This window comes from Mesoplodon densirostris, chromosome 3 (genome assembly GCF_025265405.1).
Source record: "Mesoplodon densirostris isolate mMesDen1 chromosome 3, mMesDen1 primary haplotype, whole genome shotgun sequence".
Taxonomy (NCBI): domain Eukaryota; kingdom Metazoa; phylum Chordata; class Mammalia; order Artiodactyla; family Ziphiidae; genus Mesoplodon; species Mesoplodon densirostris.
The window spans coordinates 139327500-139352506 of record NC_082663.1 but is presented as its reverse complement, the minus strand read 5'-3'; the positions used below and the strand labels follow the sequence as shown (position 1 = coordinate 139352506).

The following is a 25007-nucleotide window of genomic DNA, read 5'->3' as shown; positions in this document are numbered from 1 at the left end:
CCACTCCAGCCTCCTTCAACACCCTTCAGCCTCCCCTCAGCACGGCCTCCCTCAGACAGTGTCTCTCCTCACTGTCCTCCTTCTCTTTGAGGGTCTATCATCAGTCCCTTTCTAAATTTGTGGACGTCTCCCTCTGCCTTCAGATCTTTTCCCTCGGGCCCAATTTTCAGTCTCCCTCGGTCCCGTCCCTCAGTCTGTAGGTCGACCCCCTCACTCAGTCTGACGTGTCTCCCCTCTCGGTCTGCGGGGTCCCCTCCCTCTGAGGTGTCTCCTCCCTCGGTCTGCGGTGTCCCTTCTGTCCGACGACGTGGTCCCCTCCCTCGGGTCTGCAAGATCTCTCCTCAGTCCCCACCCTTGGTCTGAGGGGGGTTCTCATCTTCCCGCTGGCCGCGAGCACCGGCTTTCTCCACTCACCTCCCGGCCGCCAGCTCTCTCGAGCTCGCTCTCGCCGGGCACGGTCTCGAGCGCGCACGCCGGGCGGCGACAGCCAGTGACCGCGCGCGCAGCGTGCGCGGTGACATCAGTGCGCTGGCGGCGGCGGCGGCGGTAGGGCTGTTTGTTCTGCTCTCCCGCAACCGAGGAGCCGAAGCGGTGGCTGCGGCAGCGGCGGCTGCCGGCAGTGCCCGCGGGCAAGCGGGGCCTGTGAGCGCGGCGGAGCGGCGGGCGGGCCCCGGCGCCGCGCAGGCAGCCCGAAGAGGAGGGGGCGGCGGCGGCTGGCGGCCGGCGGGGGCGGCGTGCGGCCTAGCGTCTCAGGTGAGGACCGGTGCCCTTCGGGGCGGCGGACGGCGCGGGGCAGCCGGCGGAGCTCCGCGGCGCGGCCCGCGTAACCTGCATTGCGTAATGGGGCCGGTGCGCCAGCACCTACGCCATCGGCGCGGCGCGGGGGCGGGGAGGCCGGGGCGACGCGGGCTCGGGCCTGCGGGCCTCCCGCGTCCCTGCGCCGTTCGCGCCGGGCCAGGGCCGCCTGCGCCGTTGGTGGCAGGGCGGCTCGTGGGCGCCCCGCCGTTGGCGCCGCAGCCCCCCAGCTCCGGCAGGGCTGCAGGGCAGGGGCGCGGGCGGGGGGCGCGGGCGCAGCGGCGGGGCGGGTGGCCGGGGGCGGGCGGGGGGCGGGCCGAGGCGCCCGGCACTTCCTGTCGCCGCCATTTTGTCAAGTGAGGAGGAGGAGGAGGAGGAGGAAGCGGCCGCCGCGAACTCCGCGGCGCGCCTGGCCCCGGTAAGTCCGGGCCCGGCGTGGTGGTCACAGGCGCCGCTGTCCCCGGCCGTAGTCCCCGGGGCGGGCTTGGCCCCGGCCCGGGCGCTCACGTGGGGCGGGCCCAATGCGCTCCCTGGTGCCTTGGTCCTCTTGTCCAGGCCGGGGCAGCGCGCCCCCGCCCTCATTTCCTCATCTTCCGGGCTGTCCCCGGAGCTCTGCAGAGAACGGGGCTGGTCCCCAGGTGGAGGGAGGAGGCTGCCGCTGCACACCTGCCCAGAGACAGGCTCTTGGGGGCGGGAGCAGTGCTCTGAGGGGCGAGCCTGGCCCCCTTTACCCACCCACTCCTAGCCTGGCAGCCCCTCACTGGGCGCTTTGTTTTGCTCGGTCGGTGCTTGCTGGCGTCCTTGCCACGGTCGCGTCTATTTGCAGTCTTGTGCGTGGTGGTGGTATGGGGTGGGGATGTGGGGGAGTTGTGATTCAGCGAAATAAAATGACCCCCCCTCCAAAACGGAAATAACACTTCACCCGACTGAGATACTCCTAAGGCCCAGCCTTGGATGAAGATGGGAAATCCCACTTTGGTGTAGTGGGCAGTATAAATACTTCTGTTCAGGCCCGTGGATGAGTCATGTTCTTTTGCTGAGTGACTGACCTCTCTTTTATTCAAGATCACGCATTGTTTTCTGAAGTGTTGTTTTTGTTTGTTTACTCATTTAATGTTTTGTGCAGCCTCGTGCGGTGTATGGTCTTGGCCCTTGGGTTACTTTCTGTGTGTGTGCTGGATGCAAGAAGTGACCTCTTGGAGAAGTGAATGAGAATTGAAGTGTCTTTGCTTACCTTCGAGAGGGCTCTACCTGTTCGTGTTTACAGAAACCGTCTCAGTGTACCTCTAAGCCAGTGGCTCTTTGGTGCTGTAATAATGTTTGGGAGATTTTTATGAATGGGGCTGTCAGGTTCCTTAAATTATTAGTTCTTGGAATTTAGTCCTTGGAGGTTGTAAAGAAAGCGATACCCAGTAGGATTTATGAATATGTTACCAGTTTCGAGAAGTTCTTGGATGGCACAGTCTATTTTATGACTTTTCCAGTAATATGATAAAACATTATTTTCGGTTTAATTTGGATGGGATTTATCTTTCCCCCAAGGCATTGTAGATAACTAACCCCTTCTCCCCCAAATCTTCAGCCTGGGGAAAATAAACGTCTCCGATGATTTCCCTCGACCAAATCGAGAAAAGCCTGATCTAAAACAGTGCATTGTTCCCCTGTTATCTACCCTATCCCATAACCTTAGTAGGAAACGAAGTATCTAAGGGCTCAAGCTGTGGAGTGAGTGAGTCTCTTAAGATGGTCTTAGTTGGTCTTAACCTGAGGAGATGAGCCCACATGTGTGAATCTTACTAGAATTCAGCCCCAGCCAATTGCTGAAGATAAGGAATTTTGCCTACAGGTGAAAGTTAGAACATGAAAGTGGCTGCATTTTAAAGATGGGTTGGCTGTTCTCAAGTGTCTATGTGGTTACCTTCCCTTCCTGGGATAGAGATGAGAAAAAAAATTACCTAAGAATTGCAAGAGAATCATTGGCCACTTTGTAAAATTTCCACTAAATTATTGAATTGTTTAGAGGAATTTAGACTTTGTTTCCAAAAGTTACCTTTTTGGGCCAGTTGTTGTGATCTTTGTACTAAGTTGCACTTTTGCTTTTGGAGGTGGAGGGGATGCAGTATTTTCATGTTACACAATTCAGGTTATTGAATGACTTGAGATTTATGAATTCTGGAAGGAGATTGGAGGGTTTTTCGTTTTTTTTTTTTTAACTTTCAGTAAAAACCATTTCGTATCAATGATTTGAAGACCCTGGGCTGTTAAATCTGCTCTGACAACCCGCTGTCGTCATCTGTAACGATTGTGTGGATGTGAAATGTTTCAAATTCTGATTTTGAATAAAATCGTAAAGTTGACACGTTTGTCTTTATGTTCCTGGCAAATCTATAAAAAGGAGAGAAAAGCTTGTCATTGAGAACAGTTTCATTGTTTCTATTAATGTTTAATAAATCTTTGTGATTTTTAGTGTTTTGAAAAGACAACATTTGCAAGGTGAGAATTGTGGGGATTCTTTGCTGATGCTGGCATTTTATTTAATTCATAAGACACAAGTTTGTAAAAAACAAGATTTCCTTAAATTAATATTATTTTTTTTTACTAAACTGTAAGTTCCGTGAGGGCAGGGTTTTGTTTGCTTGGCTTTGTCTATTTTTATTCGCTAGTGTATTCTCAGCACCTTAGAAGAGCAGCTAAAATATTCCTTGAGTGAATAAACTGGAGAGATAATTTAGGAAGAATTTGACATGCCCATAATACCAAGTGCAAGTAATTCCTTTTAAATCAGTAAAATATTAACAGTGGTCATAATTGGTCAGTAGTGACTTACAGGAGACGTGAATTTTAAAAATTTATTTATTTTATTTATTTATTTTTGGCTGCACTGGTTGCTGTGCGTGGGCATTCTCTAGTTGCGGCGAGCGGGGGCTACTCTTCATTGTGGTGCACGGGCTTCTCGTTGCGGTGGCTTTTCGTTGCGGAGCACGGGCTCTAGGCATGCAGGCTCAGTAGTTGTGGCTCGAGGGCTCTAGAGCACAGGCTCAGTAGTTGTGGTGCACGGGCTTAGTTGCTCCGCGGCATGTGGGATCTTCCTGGACCAGGGCTCGAACCTGTGTCACCTGCATTGGCAGGCAGATTCTTAACCACTGAGCCACCAAGGAAGCCCAGGAGACGTGAATTTTAGCTAAGGTAACGTTAAGGTCCCTAATTGCAGTAAACTTACTAATAGTCCAAGCAGCATGGCATGCAGTTGCTTCTGTGCACTGTCTGCTGTGCGTCTCCCACTTAGCAGTTTGAAATGTGGTGAGTGGGTTTGGGCTGTGGGTCAGTCCTGACCTGGGAAAAGTATTTTAAGAGGAAGTTGAAGTGGGTAATAAACAAGTATGGGTACCATTTCTTAATGTGGATCTCATTTTGTCAGTAAAAAGGTTTTTTGTTTGTTTGTTTGTTTAAAAACATTGAGCCCTTTCTAATATTCTGATTTCATGTGATTGGCCAATCCACTGTAACAATTAGTTCCTGAGTTTCTACTATGTATAAGGGAAGACAAAAAGATATTTGCACAATGATTTTCTGTGGTACATATATTCTTTCTTAATGTATTCATCCTCTCCAAATATTTATTGAATATAAATTATATTTTGAATATTATACTAACATTGTAAAATCTTATTATCTTTTTGTTTTTAGTGTTTTTGTAACAGGCTTATTGAGATATAATTCACAAATGATAGTTCACCAATTTAAAGCGTACAAATCAGTGGTTTTTAGTATGTTCAGAGTGGTGCAGCCACCACCACAACCAACTTTAGAACATTGTCATCCCTCCAAAAAGAAATCCCTATTCATTAGCAGTCACGTTCCATCCCCCCAATCCCTGGCAACCACCGATTTACACTCTGTCTCTATAAATTTGCCTATTCTGGATATTTCAGGAATCATACGATACATAAACCTTTTGTGGCTGGCTCCTTTTACTTGGTATAATGTTTTTAAGGTTTGTGCTGTAGCGTGAATCAGTACTTCATTTCTCTTATAACTAAGTAATATTCCATTGTATGGATGGATATGTCACATTTTATTTATTCAGTTGATGGATATTTGGGTTTCCACTTTTTTGGGTATTGTGAATGGTACTGCTATGAACATTCATATACAAATTTTTGTGTGGACATTTGTATTAATTTCTCTTGGATGGATATCTAGGAGTGGAATTGCTAGGTCATGGCACTTAACTTTTTGAGAATGCACAATGACTTTTTAACTGCAGTGATTTTTCTAGTACTTTGATGGAGGAGTTAAAAAAAAAAGAGCTTAATGGAATGTGGTGTAGCCATTTAAAAGAATGAGGAAATGGAAGTGCAAGGATGTCAGCATGTTGACATGTAGTACAGTCTGCACGGTTTGATCCCCATTTGGTTTTTAAAATCGTACATTGTTAGAGAACAGTTTGAAATGCTGGTGAGGCACAGAAAACAGTCTGGAAGATGCACCCCAAACTCGTACCATTGTTATAAAGGTTAATTTTAAAAACAGTTTTTTTTTGTCCAGTCCAAGCAGGCTACAGCTGATTAAACTGCATCCACATGCCCCAGCATAAATCATAGGATGTATTGCATTCTAAAGAAATAGATGGAGAGTGAGTCCAGTGTCAAAGATAGGGCAGAGCAGCCATCTGTCCTGTTCTTGACCAAATCCTGAGGGGGAATAGCGCTGGTTGATCCACATCATTTGCAAAAGAGGTTGTATGGGTTTTTCTCTTTAAACAAAAGTAGTGCACAGTCATTTTTTAAAATTTGGAAAATACAGTGTTAAGGTGACGTTAAGTGTTAAAAATTGTTACCTAACCCCATTTTTGTGCCAGTCTTTTTCTACATGAGTAACAAAATTGGATTGTGCTGTTAATTTTTCAAAAAATATTACACTGTGAACATTTCCAAAATATTCTATTTTAAATGGTTGCCTAAAATTCTATTATGTGAATGTACCATAATTTAATTCTGCTATTTTTGGACATGATTTTCAAGTTTTCTCTTTTTTTCATACCTAGAAATGGAATCACCAGACCAAAGGTTGTGCGTTTTTGGAAAGTTGATACAAATTAGTTTTCTAGAAAAGTTCCATGAATTTCCCTTTCTCCAATCTAAGCTTGACAGTGTCTTGTTTATAAGGGTGAGGTTTTTAACAGTTCCCTCCCCCCACGAATAGTAGCTGTGTAAAAACAAAATGTGGTTTTGAGTGTGTTCTGAAGCCTTCTGAGAAGCAGAAGTGTCTCTGAGATCTTGCTCTCTGACCTTTCTACTCTCCTGCCCAGAGTTGGACTTTGTTTCCTGAAATCAAGTCACAGAATTCCTGACTCTGTGATAGAAGTCCAGTGTTATTTGAATGCTCTGGGGAGGGCTTGAACAGCCTCTTGGCAGTCCAGTCCTGTCTCATTTTTGCTGCCCTGCTCCAAAGACTGATACCACCAGTGTGGCACAGTTAGACCCCAGTTTGAATCCTGGCCCTCCTGCCTGCTGTGTGACCTTCGCCTGTCACTCAGCCTTCCCCAAACTTCATTTCTCCATCTTTCAGTTGAGGATAAAATGAGGCAGTGCTCTCTCAAGGTTAGCTACTTATTTGCTGTCATTATCCAGGGTGAAGAATAGAAGTGGGAAGAGGTAGCCAGGTATTATAAAGTAGAGCAGCTGAGGGTAGGAAGGTGGACCAGCTGACATGCCTGGAAACCATGTCACCAGGTGATATCAAGATCAGCCAGGTGCCTTCTTCCATGTTGCATCTTCCTTCAAGTGAGCTGTGAGTAGAGATCAATGGGGGAGGTGATTTAAAGTAGGGGTTGGTTTTTCTAGGTGAGGATTTGTTTATGTGATAATGAGATTAAAAGTGGTGGTAATGGGATTAATGGAAATTCAGCAAGCTTTGGGGGTGCTCATCCTGGGATGTTGTTGACTGCAGAGTTTGGAGAAATGATCCATCAGGGGAAGGTGGTCCAGTATATCCTCAGGCCTAAGATGTAACTTAACTATTTTATTAAAACCTGGTTGTCTGAACAAAGGCAACAGTCAGTGGGAGTTGCTGATAGAGGAAGTTTTTGCGGAGCACAAGCGTAGCATCTCTCATAACTTCCCAGCCTCTTTTGGCCCTAAATTAAATTGTGTTGACATCTGGATTTAATGAAAGGATTCTGGTCTGCAGGAAGGTTTGTATCACAAGTCAGGGTCTCTCTGGAAGGGAGGCAGGCAGTTGGATGATGGGCCAGGAAAGTGGAGTGTCCGGGAGGCTGAGTTCTTGCTGGTGGACTTTGGGCCTGTTGACCAGAAGAGCCAGTCGATGCCAGTCACCATTACTAGGGGCCATCAGTATCCAGGTCCGTGTGGAATGCCTTTAGTTTGTGTTAAACCCAACTGGAGAATCTATTTCTTTCAGAAATTGGTCAAATCTGAGCATTTAACTGCAAATTAAGAGTACCTAAATGAATATGCTGTTTCTTCTTTTTGATCTGTGACATACTTACAAATACAGGCTTTTTTAAGCTCACTCTAGGTGTAGGGTATTCTGTGATCTTTTCCTTGACAAGTGTTGGCCTGTTCTGTTCAATGTAGGAAGTTCCAGGACTCTGGGCTGTGGCTAGCAGAGTTGGTTGGGCTTGGGTGGAGCTGTGTACTGAGAACTGTGGAGTCCATGTCAGGTATCAGTCCAGGCCCGCTCCCTTCTGGCCTTGACCTCGACCTCAGGCAAGTTACATAATCTCCCTAAACCTCAGTTTTCTCATGTGTAAAATGGGATCTCTATGAATAAGCATTGACTGAGTAGACAACAGGTGGGGGTGTCTGGCCTCTGTGTTGTATTCAGATTGGGGGAAGGTAGGGGAGTATCTGACCTGTATTATATTTGATTGGTGGGAGGGTGCTTCTTTTGCTCTGCATAAAGGGTTTCTAGAATAGCCGTCCAGGCCTCATTTTGCCTGTGGTCACTTCTGTTGTCTTGGTGTGCCCTTAAGGCTGAAACTGCTTATTTGTTCCTAGTTGCTGTTATGCCAAGAGACACTGGTGCACTGTGGAAGCAGTGCCAAGGAGAGGCGTTGGGTTTGGTATTATGTAATTTCTAGAAACAGGAATTAGTAATATCTGTGTCCTTGTGTGTGACTGACGTCCCCAGTTGTCCTATGCCAGGCAATAACACATACATGTTTGCGGGCGAATTGGCTTTTGAGATTGTTTTGTGTAAGTGAGATAAATTTGGGGATTTTACACTTAAAACATTCTCTGCTGTGTTTGAGGAAGCATACGTTTCAGGTGAGCAGATCGTTATTGTGAGGGTTGAAACAGGCAGACTGCATGGAGTGTGGAGCCTGCCAGTGCATGTTGTGTGTGTGCACGTGTGTGTGCATGCATGTGTGTGCACACAAGAGGGAGAGAAGGAAGGAACTGGACTGGACACATTGCATCTGCTGTGTACCTTCCTTGGACCAGTCTCATATCCTCTCAAGCCTCAGTTTCTCATGTGTAAAATGAGAGAATAGGTTTGGGCTCCAGAGAACTTTGACCACAATCTAGATTTTAAGAGAGAGTAATTATTATTTTATATGTGTTTTTCATACTCTGGGTAATGAAATGAACTTAGTAGGTTGCAGTCATTGTTTAATGGGGGAGAAACAGGAAATGTCAAAGGGTGTTTACACGTTCAAGGGTATTTCATAAAACCTTTGCTTGATTTTATGTACTGTGTACATGACAAAATCTATTTCTTATTGTGAATCTTGTCACACTAGTGTGAAATAACCTCATTTTAGATACCTCTGAATGGTAGCTGTGGGTACCCTGAAAACTTTTTAAAAAAAATTTTTGGTGGCCATTTTGCAATCTGTTTCTTCATCACTTGCCCAAGGGTGACTGTCCTGGATATGCTTTCTAGTAGCGAGTGAAGTGCATTGATCTTGTTTTTTGGCCGAGTTGGGTCTTTGTTGCTGCATGTGGGTTTTCTCTAGTTGCGGCGAGTGGGGGCTACTCTTCGTTGCGGTGCGTGGGCTTCTCACTGTGGTGGTTTCTCTTGTTGCAGAGCATGGGTTCTAGGGTGCGCGGGCTTCAGTAGTTGTGACTCGCGGGCTCTAGAGCTCAGGCTCAGTAGCTGTGGCCCATGGGCTTAGTTGCTCTGTGGCATGTGGGATCTTCCCGGAACAGGGATCGAACCCGCGTCCCCTGAATTGGGAGGCAGATTTTCAAGCACTGCACCACCAGGGAAGTCCTGCATTGATCTTCAGTTTCTTTTCTTTCTTGTACTCTGCTTGCTAGAAGCTCTTTGGAGGGTAGAGTGGGATGGAAAAGTTGAGGAAGCATGTAGTGGTGAAGGTTGTCAGTAGTTTGCAACAAGCAAAACAAGAAGTATGTAAAGAGTATTTAGTGTGTGTATGTGTAAGGCAAGTTACTTGTTTTTTATTCTCAGATAGGGTCTTCCCAAGTTTTTAGTGAAGATGTCAGTTTTAAAGGAAATGGCTGTATTGGTTAGGTCTCTCGGGTGAAAATACCAAGCATAAACAGGTTGAAATGAAAGGGAACTTGTTGGTTTGTGTGATAAGTCTGGAGTGGGCCTTGGGCACAGCTGAATTCAGGGGCTCAAATAGGGACATCAGAGCTGTTCTCTATCTCTGATATCCTGACCTCAAGGTCAAGAGTGATTCTTCCCCAGTAATGCTCTCTAATGATGGAAGACTCTGGCTTGGGTCATTGCCCATCCCTGACCGTGTGCAGAGGGGGAATGCCGAACCACCTCGCCTCAAACGTGACACGTTTATCCCATCTCTGCCTTCCACTTGCTCACCTCAAGTGGTAGCCCCAGCAGCATCTTGCTCACCATTATGAGTCATCCTAGATGGGATAATTTCTGTCAAACTGTCTATAGTTTACACTAGAAGTTGAGTGTATCCCCTAACTTGAAGCAAGAAGTTTTGAATGGTTGAAAGGGAAGCTAATTTACCATACTTGGTCATAAACCAGAGTTAGGTGAAATCAGCTTAGAGTGAGTTACTCAAGAAAAAGGATAAAGTGAAGATCGTCAAGGATGTGTGTATTCCAAATCCTTGATAGAGGATTAAGTGAACGACATGGTTTATTTCTGGTTTCAGGTACAGAGGGAGTTGCTGTGGCGGCTCTGGGAGGAGTCAAGCTAAGTCTCAATAGTCTCTTGAGTGGGCAAGAGGACTCCAGCCACTGGTGATAGAGCCCAGTTTGGCCAGAAAAAACAGCCCTCAGGAAGCACAGGGGGTGAGATGGGCTTAGATCACGGAATGAAGCGCAGGGGGAGACTGGGTTAAGAGACCAGGTAGATAAACCTCGGCAAACACTTGCATGAATGAACTTGTTATGGAGAACATTTCAGTGGACTGGGTTCATCTTCATCCACACAAAAAGTCATTTGTAATTTTGCCATTTGTTAAGCTGTTTCTGTACTTAAGTTCTTGTAAAGTCTGCTGCTTGGCATTCCTCTAGTATTACAGAAAGCTTACTCAGATTTCCATAATCAAAAACAAGTGTTAAACATTGCTAGAGTAATCATTTTCCTGCAGTTCTTGCTCTTGGATTTATTCAGTTCTTTAAGGGGCTCAAAATAATGAGGGTCCAGTGGCCAAGGATAGACCAGCCCTCCTTCTCACTAGAGCATCAGTTTTTTTGTTTTTAATTTATTTGGCAGCATTGGGTCTTTGTTGTGGTGTGCGTGCGTGCTCTTTGTTGCAGTGCGCGGGCTTCTGTCTAGTTGTGGCAGCAGGCTCCAGAGCGCGCGGGCTCAGTACTTGTAGTGTGCGGGCTTAGTTGCCCCGCAGCATGTGGGATCTTAGTTCCCCAACCAGGGATCAAACCCACATCTGCATTGGAAGGCGGATTCTTAACCACTGGACCACCAGGGAAGTCCCTAGAGCATCAGTTCTTAACTTGAGGGGAGTTTGGAGGTCCCTTTGAGAATGTGACAGACAGCGCTGCGGATCCTTTCTCCAGAAAAATGCATATGTGCGAACGTTGAACAGTTTGGGAGCAGGGGCAGTTCTCAGAACCCCAAAGCCCATTTAGGGAGCGTGTACTAAAATGAATTTCTTGAATTTTACTTTGAGAATGAGTAATTATGTTAATTAAAAGACTCTTGATGGTTTTGAAGACTTTCTTTTTTGCATGCATCCTATTTTTGCAGGCATTTGCAGATTTATGACTGTAGGAAACTGTGTGGAGCACCCTTTTTGGTTTGTCCTTGTGAAAATCCTCCAGAGATTTTTACAGAGCTGTCGAGTAACCAGTGTCAGCTGTGGTGCAGATCTGTCCAGGGGCCCTCTGCGCCCTTCTTTTTCAGCGTGTTTTCTTTCTTGGAGATGAATGTCAGAATGTGCCAGAATGGGCTTATTGCAGCGGCTGCAGATGAAGGAAGGTTTTTGTTCTGGGGCTCTTCACTGACGCTGTTTGTGCTGTTCATAAAACCATCTCCAGGATTTGGTGTTGGCCTGGAGCCTTTGTTGCAGAAGGTAATCCAGTGGGTCGCTAGCCAGCCTGATGATTTCATGGTGTTGGATGTGGGTAGACTTAGAAAGATTCATGGCTATGGTCCCTTATGTGGCTTAGCGCCTGCTGTCAGCTGCAGCACCCTTTATTCCATGCATGCCCTTGAACCTGCAGACGGAGGGAGATAGAGCTTGTGGGATGAGAAAGGACCATTCTTTAGTGTGATATGTTCATGCTTAGGGCCATGAACATGCCACACAGGTGGTGTGCATGATGCCACTCTGCTCTACTTCCCCCAATCCTTGTCTGGTAGAAGGAGTGGGAAATCCAGTATCGTAAACTTGAATAATTCATACTTTGTACTTGGGGCAGAGTTGTCAAAGGATGGAAAACAATCTGTATTACTTCTAAGAATAAGACATATTGTTTGAAAAATTCAACTGAGTAAACGTTAAAGGTCTTACTGGTTTTATTCAATGATTGATGAATGGGGCAGCATCCCATCTAGCAGATAGGAAGGGGCGCCCGAGGAGCTGTACAAAGGAAAGACTTAGTAACAGAGAGCAGGATGAGGGAAATTATGCTATCAAAAAGCAGATTGCTTGTGGCAAGGTCACTTTCTTTTTAGGGATGTCAGGGGTCTGTCAGGCAGATTACTTCAGTAGTGCTGTCCAGGTGATTCCCGATTGACTGGTTTAAGATTCCATTTTGGGAGAGCCGAAACTAAGTTGTGGTTTGTGGACGTGGAGCTTAGCATAGGAGACACCATTTTGGGCCTGTTGTCCTCTTTTTAACAATATTAAAATCCCTTTGCTTTCCCCTAATTTCTGAAGTTTGAAGATAGACTTGTATATGCTGATGGATATTTCCCCTTTTCATTTTCTGTTGGTCTTGGCTTTAATTAATCCCATTGCTCTGCTCAGTTGAATTACCGTCTTACTGTACAGGCATGGCTTTGTTACTTAAGCAGTTTTCCCTTTCTGTTCTGTAATTAAATAAACACGTAGCCTGTATGAAAGAGTTTTGTAAGAGATGGTACCATTCATGTGTAGGTTGTTTTCATTTATAATCTTCATTTAAAATTCTTACTTCTGAAGTGCTTTTAGTTATAAAAAGCTGCTAAGTAATGAAGTGTGTGTATATGCGTCTTTGTTTTCCTTTTGACGCCAGGAAACAATTGAGCTCACAGATTGGTTGTCAGGAGATAACACCACCTTCATGTTCATCTGTTTCAAGATAATAACTCACATATATTTGTAATCCCAGAAATACAGTTTGGAGTTACCAAAGTTGGAGCTGACAGGCCCATAGCTTAGCTTGCCTGTCCTCTGTGTCATTTCTCAGGACATCGATGGGCCTCTTTGTTCTGGGAACCCATTTGAGTACCCTTCCCTTGCACTTGTGAGAGCTGGGTACCCTCCCTGGCCTATGGCTCTTTCAAACCCATCCCCCCCTAATTGTTTACCTTGAGACAATAGTTATCTTTGATCATTGGCTTTGTGAAAAGGTTCAGGGCTTTTAGCAAATAGTTGCCTGTGAATAGACTTTCCCTTCAAAGGGTAGAACTACCTTTTCTGAATAGGCCTTTTTTTCTGTTTCTTACTGCTTGCCTATTCTGAAATGGTAAATTTGAACAGGAGTCACCCTGCTAGGTCTGGGTCAGCCTTAATGTATGGAGTTGCAATGTGGGTCACTTCTCTTTCTCCACTGTATTCCCCTCCACAGACTGGGGAGCTTGTGCATCCATTTATGATCACTCCATTTTAGTGAATATTTGAGTGATTACTGTGTGCCAGGTGCTGGATTTCTAAGACTCTGTATTCCTTAAAATCCTCAGAAAATGGGTACCAGTATCACCTGTGTTTTGCAGATAAGGAATTTGACATTCAGAGAGCTCAGTCACTTGGGTAGGGTTGCTGGTAAGTGGCAAGGCCTGGTTCTAGAGCCCAGGTGTTCATGATTTCTGTTCTACAGCAGAAGAGAGGAAGGAATCCACCTCATGCAGATGGTTGGGATGGTACATAATGAGCACAAGGCAGACTTAGGAAGTGCTCTCTGAGAGGTACAGTCCAGGCAGTCAGAGAAGGAAGAGACTATCCAGCTGTGAGTATAGGAAAAGAATTGATGTTTAGGCTCATCCATCTGTGAGGACAGCCGAGGCCTGGACAGAAACCTGGGTAGTTCTGCAAGCAAACACCTGTTCTTTGGAGGCAGGCCATGCCCTTGGTCCAGAAGATCAGGGGTTATTTAAAAAAACTCACCAGGGCAGAGAATGGTCAGAGGAGGGTCGTTACTTTGGCTCGGCAGATCTTTTCATCCAGGTTTCTGTGCCACTCTCCTGAAGAGTCTCATGAAGAAATTCCCACATGTGGAATTAAACCTCGCCTTTAAAAGGTTTCCACCAGAGCACCAAAATGCCTTGATTTGGTTTCACCTCCAGTTTCCCCTTGATACTCCAGTGAAAGTATATGAGAGGGAGTTTGGGGGAGTAGTAAGCTGGAGTAAGTGTCATGTTTAGCCCAGGCGCCCCACCCAGGCTTGTTAACTCAGGGATGTGAACTGGATGATCTCTTAGGATTTGGTGAGCCTCTCAGTCTCTAAGCGCTACTTTATTGTAGGGTGAAATTGAGTTCCAGCTCTTGGGTGCTTATTTTCCCACATAGGGACCCTTATTTAAAAGGAATTTTCTGCCTGAAGCAGACATGCTGAATTGGATGATTCCATCAGTGTGTGTGCATGGGACTTCTTAAGAAATCAGGTGCTGTGCTGTATTCTGCGTGCACAGTAACGATTCAGTGGTGAGTAAAGGTGTTTCCCGTGTCTGTGCCATGTACGATTAAAACGACTGGGGGCGGGGTGTGACAGGTGTTTTAGAGACCTTAATATCTCCAGTGGTGAGCAGCAACCCAGCGGTAGAAAGGTGGTATTAACAAGTGTGCCCTGAAGGAATAGGTTTTCATTTTACTTTTCTTTTTTTTTTTTTTTTTTTTTTTTTTTTTTTTTTTTTGCGGTACGCGGGCCTCTCACTGTTGTGGCCTCTCCCGTTGCGGAGCACAGGCTCCGGACGTGCAGGCTCAGCGGCCATGGCTCACGGGCCTACCTGCTCTGCGGCATATGGGATCTTCCCGGACCGGGGCACGAACCCATGTCCCCTGCATCGGCAGGCGGACTCTCAAGCACTGCGCCACCAGGGAAGTCCCTCATTTTACTTTTAAAACTTTTTTTGACCTTGTAAAATGACAAATGATCTCATTGAATAAGGGTTTGGTTCTGAGTAGCTATGATAAGAATTCAGTCAAGAGAAAATCTTCTTGCTATAGCATTCTTCTGCATGCTTGCATGCATCCAAGAGGTGTGCAAGTGTCTTAATTAAGTGCCCGGGAGTGGGATTACTAGGCCATTGGGGATGCCTTAATGCCAAATTACTGTAAAAAAAAAAAAAAAAAAGTTGCATCTGTTTACCTTCCCACATCTGAAAATGTTGAGCCATATTTTCACCAACATTGTCATTAACAGACTTCTTATATTTTCACATTAACGTGGCTGAGCATCTTATTGTATTTGTTTGAAATACCTGTTTCTGACTTTTGTCATTTTCCTTTAGCTTGTTTATTTTTTTAAATTGATTTGCAGCCGTTGTTTGTTTTTTTTTTAATATCCTCAAGGTTTTTAAATTTAATTTTGGCTCCGTTGGGTCTTTGTTGCCGCGTGCAGGCTTTCTCTACTTGGGAAGAGTGGGCTTCTCATTGTGGTGGCTTCTCTTGTTGCGGAGCACGGGCTCTAGGCACATGGGCTTCAGTAGTTGTGGTGCACAGGCTTGTAGTTGTGGCTCGCGGGCTCTTGAGCACAGGCTCAGTAGTTGTGGCACACAGACTTAGTTGCTTCATGGTACGTGGGATCTTCCCGGACCAAGGGTCCAACCCGTGTCTCCTGCATTGGCAGGCAGATTCTTAACCACTGCGCCACCAGGGAAGTCCCTGCAACCGTTCTTTATAAAGTCTGAGCACCAGATCTTTGGCTAGTACATTTTACAAATATTTCCCCCTAGTTTGATGTCAACACCACCACCACCACACATACTTCTATATTATCTTTTGACAAACAGAAAATCTTAATTTTAACATAGATGAACTTATGACTCTTTGATTTACAGTTGGTGAGAACACTACCTGAAATCAAATATTCTGTTTTATCTTTGAAAAGTTGTGGAGTTTTGCCTTTCAAATGTATGCCCTTCATCCATCAGGAAATGATTTTTGGGTACAGGGTGAGGAGTAATGCAGCCTCTGAATCCCTTGCTGGCTTTGTGACCTCATATAAATGACTGATTTCTTCTGCATCAATGTCCTCAGCTGCAAAATGAAATCCTGATCTCTGCTGTGTGCGAGGCTCTTGTGAGGTCGGAATACAGCATCCCAGCACACTGAGCCCCAAGCCTCAGTAGGCATTCAGTAATTTCCTCCTTGTTCTGAGTCCAACTGCATTCCCTAAGCATGTGGACACTCGGGGGAAGTTGGCACTTAACCCAGAAAGTTGTTGCTAGTACATTGCCTGCCAACTGCTACAGCCATCGCGGCCAGGCTGGGTTTGACTGCTCAGCAAATCTTCTGGCAGGGCACTGGCGGCTTGGAGAATGTTCAGCCGTGTACAGACTTGCCTGGTGCAGGCAGGTGCTCAGTCTTAGAGATGATTAGTGCCAATCTGATGCATTGTAGAAATAAATGACTGCTTCCTAACTCTAGTTAAAAAGTTGAGTCCGGACACTCTTCTAACCAGAAGCTTTGGACCTTGAAAGGAGCTTGTTTAGTGACCACCAGTGACCACATGTGCAGACACACGGTGTGCATTCCTGTGAGCAGACAAACAGAAGGCTGGGGATCTGGTGATGTTTGGCATTTGTGTCACAGTATGCATTTTCCGATTGATTCATGGAGAGATAGAATGGGCTGGGATTGTGTGGTGTGGTACAGTAGGGATGCCCATGATCAGAGACACTTTGCATTTCCCTCTGGAGGAGAGTAATGACCATGAAGGATGGGTGGACATTTTTGCATGTGCTCTGGGAGATTAGATGTCAGAGTGAGGAGACTGAAGAGCATAGACTTCAAGCATTGCTCATAGAGTGTGTTGCGGTGTATATCCCCCTTTCTAGAGCCTTTTCCAGTTTCACTTTCCAGTATTCTTGCTTCCATTTTGATCAGGGGCTTCGTCATGCACCTTTCACGGAGGGGACCACTGAGCTGGGCATGTAATCATTCAGCCATCAAACATTTGTTGATCCCTCTCAACCCTGTAATGTCCACATTTGGAAAAACTGGAAATGTCCCAGTGTAAGACAGCTGGGCAGTGGTAAGCTTTGGCCTTTTGTGTTGGGTAGTGGCTGTCATTTCACAATTAGAGGTGACACATAGGATCTATACATATGTCCCATCAACACCATAACATAGTATGAGGGGAATATTGATTGTAAGTAACCCTGTAAGTTTACACATGTAGGTGTTGTGCATGTAGGAATTACACATGTAGGAAATAGGTGTTGTGCTGCAGCGTGACCTTTCCCATACTTGTGTGGCTTTGCTACATTTTATTGTAGTGACAGCTAAATGTTTTAATCAAGAGATCTCAGTCTACAGGCAGAATTGGCTTGTTTGTTTATTGCTGCTTGTTCCCTCTGAACCCAGAGGTGTTCTGTTGTCAGGGCCAGTGGGGAGTTGTTTGGTTCTCTAGCACTTGTTGCCTAGGAGTCCCCCTCCCAGCCCTGCAGCAGCAAATATCTTTACTAGTTTTGAGATTTAACCAAAACTGTAAAATTGGGCCAAGGTCCTCTAGGAAACATTTAGTATGAAAAATTATTCTACATAGTAGTGTCCTATCAGGGTAAGTTATTTTCTCAAAAAATTAATGAATTGTCTTAAACACTCTTCAGTAGCTGGGTATCAACTTTCCCCCTACTCTGAGCTAGGAGTAGCCCCACTTCCCTAACTGATGTGAGCGCAGGAAATGTTGCGGTTGTGCAGCCTACAAGGTTTTTGTTTGTTTGTTTGTTTTTGGCTGCGTTGGGTCTTCATTGCTGTGCGCGGGCTTTCTCTAGTTGCGGTGAGCGGGGGCTACTCTTCGTTGTGGTGTGGGGGCTTCTCATTGCAGTGGCTTTTCTTGTTGCGGAGCACGGGCTCTAGGCACGTGGGCTTCAGTAGCGGCACGTGGCCTTAGTAGTTGTGGAGCATGGGCTTAGTTGCTCCGCGGCATGTGGGATCTTCCCGGACCAGGGCTCGAACCCATGTCCTCTCCATTGGCAGGCGGATTGTTAGCCACTGAGCCACCAGGGAAGCCCAAGGATTTTTAATTACTCCTTTAAGATTGTTAGTTTCGCTGCTTTGCTGTCTTAAATGTAAACCACAAGTCACAGAACCCATTCTTTACCTTGAATTTTTCTTTCAGAAAAGCAGTTTATAACATGTAGTTGTTCAGCAGTGCTCCAGTAGCCACTCTCATCTTGGAGGAGTTTCCAGTCTACACAAGGTGGATGGATCATTCCAGAAAGTAGAGTAGTTTGGGTCTTTCTCAATACCTCTCCCACCCCCACCCCCCAAAAAGCTGTGATTGAACAACATTAGGCACTTCACATAAGACAGGCACTGTATGTAAGCCTGCTGATTCTTGGGACAATCCTGAGGATGGGCCCTGTCAACTACTCCATTTCACAGATGCGGAATCACAAGTCTAATGACGATGTCTGTTGCTAAAAGTCTCTCAGGTTAGCTCTGGAGGTGAGGTTCAGACCAGGCTGCTTTTGTTCTTAACCTGTAGGTCTGTCTCCACCTTCCCTGCACAGCAGCAGGTCTGAAGTAGGTGGGGCCTAGACATGGTTTGTTTATTCGTTTTCTTAAGTTTATATGCCATAAAATTCATTCTGAAAAATGCACCACTGCAGTCAAGATACAGAATATTTCCAACATTCCCCCAAATTGTTTTGTGCCTCTTTGTAGTCAACCCCTCCTCCTATCCCCGGCTCTACACATGAGTGCTTAAAATAAGATCCCCAAGCAATTCTCTGTGCAGCCGGAGATGAGAACCAACACTTTATGAGCTCTCTCCAGAGCAGCAATTATGTCATGTTTTTTGCTTATGAGCCTTGGTGGGTAAGACGCAGAAGCAGGTGGCCACTGCTGTAAGGACAGATAGCACTGGAATGTTGGGCCTTGCTCCTGAGTGGTAGTTGCTTGGTGGCAGCCTGTTGCTGCAGCCTTGCTCTGGGGAGGAAGGAGGAAGCATGAACGTTATGCCACAGAGTACACTCATGCTGGGAGCCATGGAAATATGTCCCTGTTCTGTGTGCCTCTCTGTATCTGTCCATATTGGGAGTTCTCCCTGAGGCTAGGGCATCTATTGCTGGGGAATCAGAATAAACTGCTTCTTAGCTGGGATTGGCCATAGCTTGGATGCCCCATCCCCATGTCCCTTCATCCTATTCCCTACTTCCACCAGGGGACTCTTGAGTTAGTTACTATGCCTCTGGAGCAAGTAGATCATTGCGAAAGAATTGTGTGAAAATCGCAGAGTTCTCTCAGGGGAGGATTCTTTTTTCAGTGGGAGGAGAGGTGCTCTGCCCATTCATGCATAATAGTCACCTTATAAAATGCTGGGTCCTTCTGCTGTGAGATAGTTACATGGGTCACAAGTGTAAGCAGTGCCCAGCCTCGGGCATTCAGGTGGGCAGCAGTGGTATCTGAGCATGTATTCGCCACAAGTGTCTGTGTCTACAAGTGTTTGTAGTGCCCTGAGAGTAAGGAACAGCTCTGTGCCAACAGAAGAGGGCTCTTGCAATGTGCCTGAGGCACGACCCATAAAAGTGACAGCATGATGTGTCTGCAGTTTAGTTTAGTTCCCAAATGCTGGAATCCCAGGAAATAGCCTGAACTGCTTAAGGATCCCTCAGTGTGGGGCCTATTTTCTTTCTCAAGGCCTCGGGTGGAGTTGGGTTGATAGCATATTTTACTAAGGATAAATGATTTGGTGTTCTTTCTATTAAGCCGATTTTCTGGTTGTAGGAAATAGATTGTTATAATTTTGGTTTAGTTCACAGGTGTTAGGGAAGCTGTAGAGAAGTACAGTTTCCTCCCTTTTTCAAGGGTGGAGTGAAGAGAGGAATCATCGACGTGACCACAAGCTTTTTACATTAAGAATTCAAGGAAAGGGACGTCCCTGGTGGTGCAGTGGTTAAGATTTCGCGCTTCCAATGCAGGAGGCGTGGGTTCGTTCAGTCCCTGGTCAGGGAACTAAGATCCCACATGCTGCCCAGCGCAGTAAAAAAAAAAAAAAAAGATGCAAGGGAAGCATTTTTTGATTCTTCTCTTGACAGCCATTCAAGTTAACCATAACCTTAGGCAAGATTCAGGCAAAAAGAAACCAAGTATTCCAGCAGTGCTTACAGTAGATATTACCGTTTGTGGAATTTTACCCATGTTTGTGTGTTTTGCAGAGCCCACCAATAAACTACTGCTTAATAATGAAGTCCCCATTTGGTTGTGAGTCTTTGGGCCTGCACTGTGCCCCATTGCCTGCGTAGAACGGGTTCACAGGAACCTTTATCACAGTTGTTAGCGGCTGCATGACCTGGTGTCTGGCCGCCTTTTGTGTTGTGGCTCGTAGTGGTTCTCCCAGCTGGGGACATTGCTGGTTGTAACAACATCCTGTTATGCTTCACCTTCACCTCGAAGATGAGATTGCAAAAATGCCTGAGCTTGGGAATGAGGACATGCAGTCAGCACCTCTTCCTCTCTGCTGCTGGGAGCCCATGGTGTTTGCTTTATGGGCTGGGCCCTTATATACTGCTGTTTCCATTTTCGATTTCCAAGTGAACCAGCTGCTTTCTGCTTTTTTTTTTTTTTTTTTGATGTGGGCCATTTTTTTGAAGTATTGAATTTGTTACAATATTGCTTCTGTTTTGTTTTGGTTTTTTGGCCGCAAGGCACGTGGGATCTTAGCTTCCTGACCAGGGATCGAACCAGTACCCCCTGCATTGGAAGGCGAAGTCCTAACCACTGGACCACCAGGGACGTCCCTGCTTTCTGCCTCTTACATCCCCTGTAACCCCTGAGGGCCAGCCTCAGACAAGAGGAAATGAGGACTCTTCTAGTTGGAGCCTACATTTGTATTCCCTTTGTCAGCAAGTGGGGCATCTCCCACCAGACCTGAGCCCCTTACAAAGGTCGATCCAAAAGCAGATGAAATGTCAACAAATTCTGAAAGAGACCTCTTAATTATGCAAACTGAATGTTCCTTGTACTTGTCCAGTAGACAAAACAAAGGAGGGTGTTGGGAGTGTGTCAGGCTTTGATGAGTAGAAGACTTGAGAAGCAACTGAAGCCACCCAAGGCGATTTACAAACTTTGTGAAGATAGGTCCGGGGACTCTAAATGCTTCTGTGTCTTGTTTGTGTATTGCTTGTTTGTGAAGATGAGGGAGTAACATATTCCACTTGATGTTTTCTTAGAGACAGAAAAGAGAAGAGCGCTCAGTAAATTGAGATCTGCGAAGGAACAGCTTGGGGGAAGGCCTTGCAGTTTGTGTGGCTTGGTCAGCAGGAGGGTGGCAGGACTCCCTGGCCTGACATTTGAAGGTGCCATAATAGCAATGATGCCAGTCCTGGTTGCCATGTTGTGTCTTGTGAAGACTGTGAGACTGTAACTGAGGGCTGCTACTGTTTCACCACTTGTGATTACCTATTGTGGGAGGGGAAGGAGCTTTTTTTTTTAATGGTTTGCTTGAAGCTGTGCTGACTGCTTTTTTCTTGTTTCTTTTTAGTTCTCACAAAAACACAAGTAGATATGAGGAAATCCCAATAGAAGAAGGGCCTCAGGCTAAAGTGCCTGCCTAAGGTCACATGAGCAGGATCTGAATCAAGGTCTTATTGGCTCTGACGTCAGTCTTTCACCTGAGGGGTCACTCCCCATCAGAGACCACTCCCCCAGGAAGGGGAGGCAAAGGGTGTTAGGTGCTTAGATAACCAGATTAGAGGGGCCTTTGTCAACACACCTCCTTTGTTAAGGGGATTTTCAGAGGATTGAGAGTAAATTGGTTTGTCTCCCTTTAGGCCTCTGGATTTCTCAAATTTAGAGCTCTGCCCTTGGGTGGAGTGCCGCTTCAGAAGCTCAGTGTGGTGTAGGAGATCAGTACACTGCACATTGTGGTGCCACCTCAATGATCCACCCCCTACACTGATTCTCTTGGTTCCCTGTTCACTTTAGCAGCCATGTCGTACTCTCTGCATTACTACTGTCTGAAGACGCTCGTCTGCAGGCATCCTGCCATCTCTTTCTGGGGTTGGGAGGCCTCTGTCCCAGGCTTTGGACTTCGCATGGCTGGTATCCATGGTTCGTTTCTGGCTTTCTTCAAACGTTTATTGAGACCTTTCAGCCTGCCAAGCACTGACTTGATGCTGTCCATAGCAGTACGAACTTGAAGGGGAACAAACATGATCACAGTTCAGTGTATGCTGTGGTTGTAATTTCCAGTTCATTGCTGGTGTATAGGAAAGTAATTGACTTTTATATATTAGCTCTGTATCCTACAACGTTGCTGTAACTGCTTCTTAGTTCCAGGTGGTTTTTTTGGTTGATTCTCTGGGGCTCTCTGTATAGACAGTCATGTAATCTGTCAATAAAGACAGTCTTATTTCTTCCCAGTCTGTATTCTTTTCCTTTCCTTTTTTTAATGTATTAGTTAGGACTTCCAGCACGATGTTAAAGGAGTGGTGAGAAAGGACATCCTTGCCTTGGTCCAGATCTTAAGGAGAAAGTGTCGAGTTTCTCAGTATTAAGTAGATCCTGTGATTATGATAAGACAAAAACTGGCCACAAGAACTCTTGGGAAGGCCACCTATGGCACACTTGGTTTGGGAAGGGGGTGGGGACTCAGTGAAGGCTTCTTGAAGGAGAGTGGTTTGCCAGGATGGGGAGCTATGGAGAACAGGGTATTTCAGACAGGGAAGGCCTAGTATATTCGAAGGAAGAAATCAAGTGTGTCAGAATGGTACATGTGTGAGCAACAACAAGCATCTTTTTGAGAAAGATGGGGAACCTGGCTAGAATCCTTGGACTCCTATCATGTGCCCAGTGCTCTGAGGTGCCAGGGACACATTCTATGTAGGCACCAGAATATGGCACCCCCAGGCTGCAGTAGGAGTTTGGATGCGGTGCAACTTCCTTTAGCAAGCTGGTTCTCTGGAATGGGCAGGCTCTACCAAGGTTCAGCTTCAACTATATGGCTTGTTCCCTCGGCCACTGTCCCTGTTCGTGGCACCTCCAATTGGTACCTGATGCGGAAATTCTAAGGAAGATGAAGTATTATGGTGTTGAGTGCCGAGGCAATGGGGCAATCATAGTCGAAGAATAGTTTTGTTTTGTTTTGTTTTTTGCGGTACGCGGGCCTCTCACTGTTGTGGCCTCTCCCGTTGCGGAGCACAGGCTCCGGACACGCAGGCCCAGCGGCCATGGCTCACCGGCCTAGCCGCTGCGCGGCATGTGGGATCTTCCCGGACCAGGGCACAAACCCTTATCCCCTGCATCGGCAGGCGGACTCTCAACCACTGCGCCACCAGGGAAGCCCCGAAGAATAGTTTTATCTTTTCTCTTTTTGAAAGTAGATGTGTTAGTTCTTTGTTCTCTGAATGGCCTCTGGGGTCTGGGACAGCCTGCCCCACTATTCACTATCCTTGACTGCCTTGCCACTTCACCACACAGGGCCCGAACTCCAGGCCTCACCCCACACTGACTCTCTGCATCCTGGGAATCTTGGATGTCAGCCAGACCCTAGAGCCCCAGGCTCCAAGGAGATCAGCATTTCTGTTCATTTTGGATTAGTCCTGGCATCCAGCCATCATTTACAGCATTCTTCCCTGGGAACCCAGCAGAGACATCCCAAGAACTGGCTTGATGAACCTTTGGAACATGAGCCTGCCCTAGGTTGCTGGTTGCTGTGGTATGTTGAGAAAACTTTTCTGGAGAAAAACAGTGGGAAAGAGGGAAATTCCACACCCAGAAATTAGCCCAGGAATTATAGCCCAGTTTCAGTTGTGTTCCGTGCTGGCGGCAGAATCATATTCCTCTTCCTGTCCCCTTGGCTTCTGGACTGGAGAGGAAACAAGTGGACCCAGGAAATCTCTGCATGAGGTTGTTTTCCACCTAGTTGGTGGAGATCACAGACTGTCTGCCAGATGTGTATGTAGAGGCCAGCGTGTCTTTCTCTTCCACTGTGAACCGCATATCCAGACCTTTATTTTATCAGTTACAGCTGAAGAGATTCAGGGGAAGGAGAACCTTAGGCTTTGGTGTTTTCTTTTATGTTTTACTCAACACAGATTTTGAGAAAATTGTTATGAATTACATTTGTGAAAACTCGCAGACTCCTGGTATGTCCTGGCATTGGCACCCCAGTTCTTGATTTGTGCAGTGGATCACAGTCTTGGCTTGAATGTTAAGAATAACCTCCATAGCTTTGAAAATCCTGATACTTGGCCCTTACCCGGGATGCTTTTCACTGGAATCTCTGTGAGTAGGGGCCCAGGCATCCCTTTTTTTTTTTCTTCTTTTAAGGTTTCTCAGATGTTGCCAACTGTACAGTTCTGTAAACCATTGTTTAGCCAGATTTCACTCTTGAGTCAGTGCTGAGCGTTGAGAATCTGGAAGCTGCACAGTCTCGTGAGGAGAGACATAACACTGGGCAAGTCACAGACTCTTCTGGGCGTGCTTGGCTTGAAGGCTTTTATTTAAATCTGGCTACTGGATTTTTCCTTTGCTAACTTCATTGCAGGGCACCTTAGTGTGAGGACAGAGGGAATGGTGGTCTGGTTTATTATTAAAGCCTAATTAACTATTTTGACTATATTTGGGCCCTGCTGAAATTTGGGATATGGGCCTCTGACTGACTTAAGTGCTGAAGCTATTTCTGCTAGTCATTTGAGATGGAAAACTTCCTGAAATGAATTACCAGAAGCTTTGCCCCGAGGTAAAGAGGGGTGTGCCCTCACCAACATTAATACTGCCACTACTCACAATAGCAAAAAGGTAGAAACAGTCCAAATGTCCACTTGATGAATGGTTAAACAAAGTGTGGCATATCCATATAATGAAACAATATTCAGCTTCAAAAGGAAGGAAATTCTGACTTGTGCTTACAACATGGATGAACCGTAAAGACACTGCTAAGTGAAGCCAGAGACAAAAGGACAAATATTGTGTGATTCCACCTATATGAGATACCTAAAATAGTCGAATTCATAGTGACAGAAAATAGAACAGTGGTTACCAGGAGTTGGGGGAGGGAGGGGAGTGGGAGTTTGTGTTTAATAGGGACAGAGTTTCTGTCTGGGAAGATGAAAAAGTTCTGGAGGTGGATGGTAGTGATGGTTGAACGACAGTGTGAATGTACTTCATACTACGGAACTGTACACTTAAAAGTGGTTAAAGTGGTAAACCTTAAGTATATTTTACCACAATTTAAAACAATTTTTAAATGGGTGTGCCTTACTTCTTCTGGGTAGCTAGCTGGATATTGATCATATTCACCACAGACTAACAGGTTGTGCCTGCACAGGTCGCCTAAGGCTGTTGTTCTCTTCTATGGCAGGTTAACTTGTTAGCTGTTTTTTCTTTTGGTAAAATGGCATAATTGTTTCCTTGACTGCTATCGAATTGCCAGCTATTGCTTCCTCCTGTGCCTTCAACTGCTCCTCTC

General features: G+C 45.9%; 1 protein-coding gene across 6 annotated transcripts in view; it reads left to right on the top strand.

Moving 5' to 3' along the window:
* The first annotated feature begins 534 nt into the window (after positions 1–534).
* Positions 535–25007, top strand: part of BRD4 (bromodomain containing 4) — an 83629-nt gene continuing 59156 nt past the window's right edge. For 4 of the 6 annotated variants that reach the window (XM_060093794.1, XM_060093791.1, XM_060093796.1 and 1 more), the window contains exon 1: positions 535–753. The gene's annotated coding sequence lies outside the window, so the exon portion shown is untranslated. Of the gene's footprint in view, positions 754–1153; positions 1214–25007 lie in introns of those variants that run through there. The other 2 variants (XM_060093792.1, XM_060093795.1) reach the window with 2 other exon arrangements.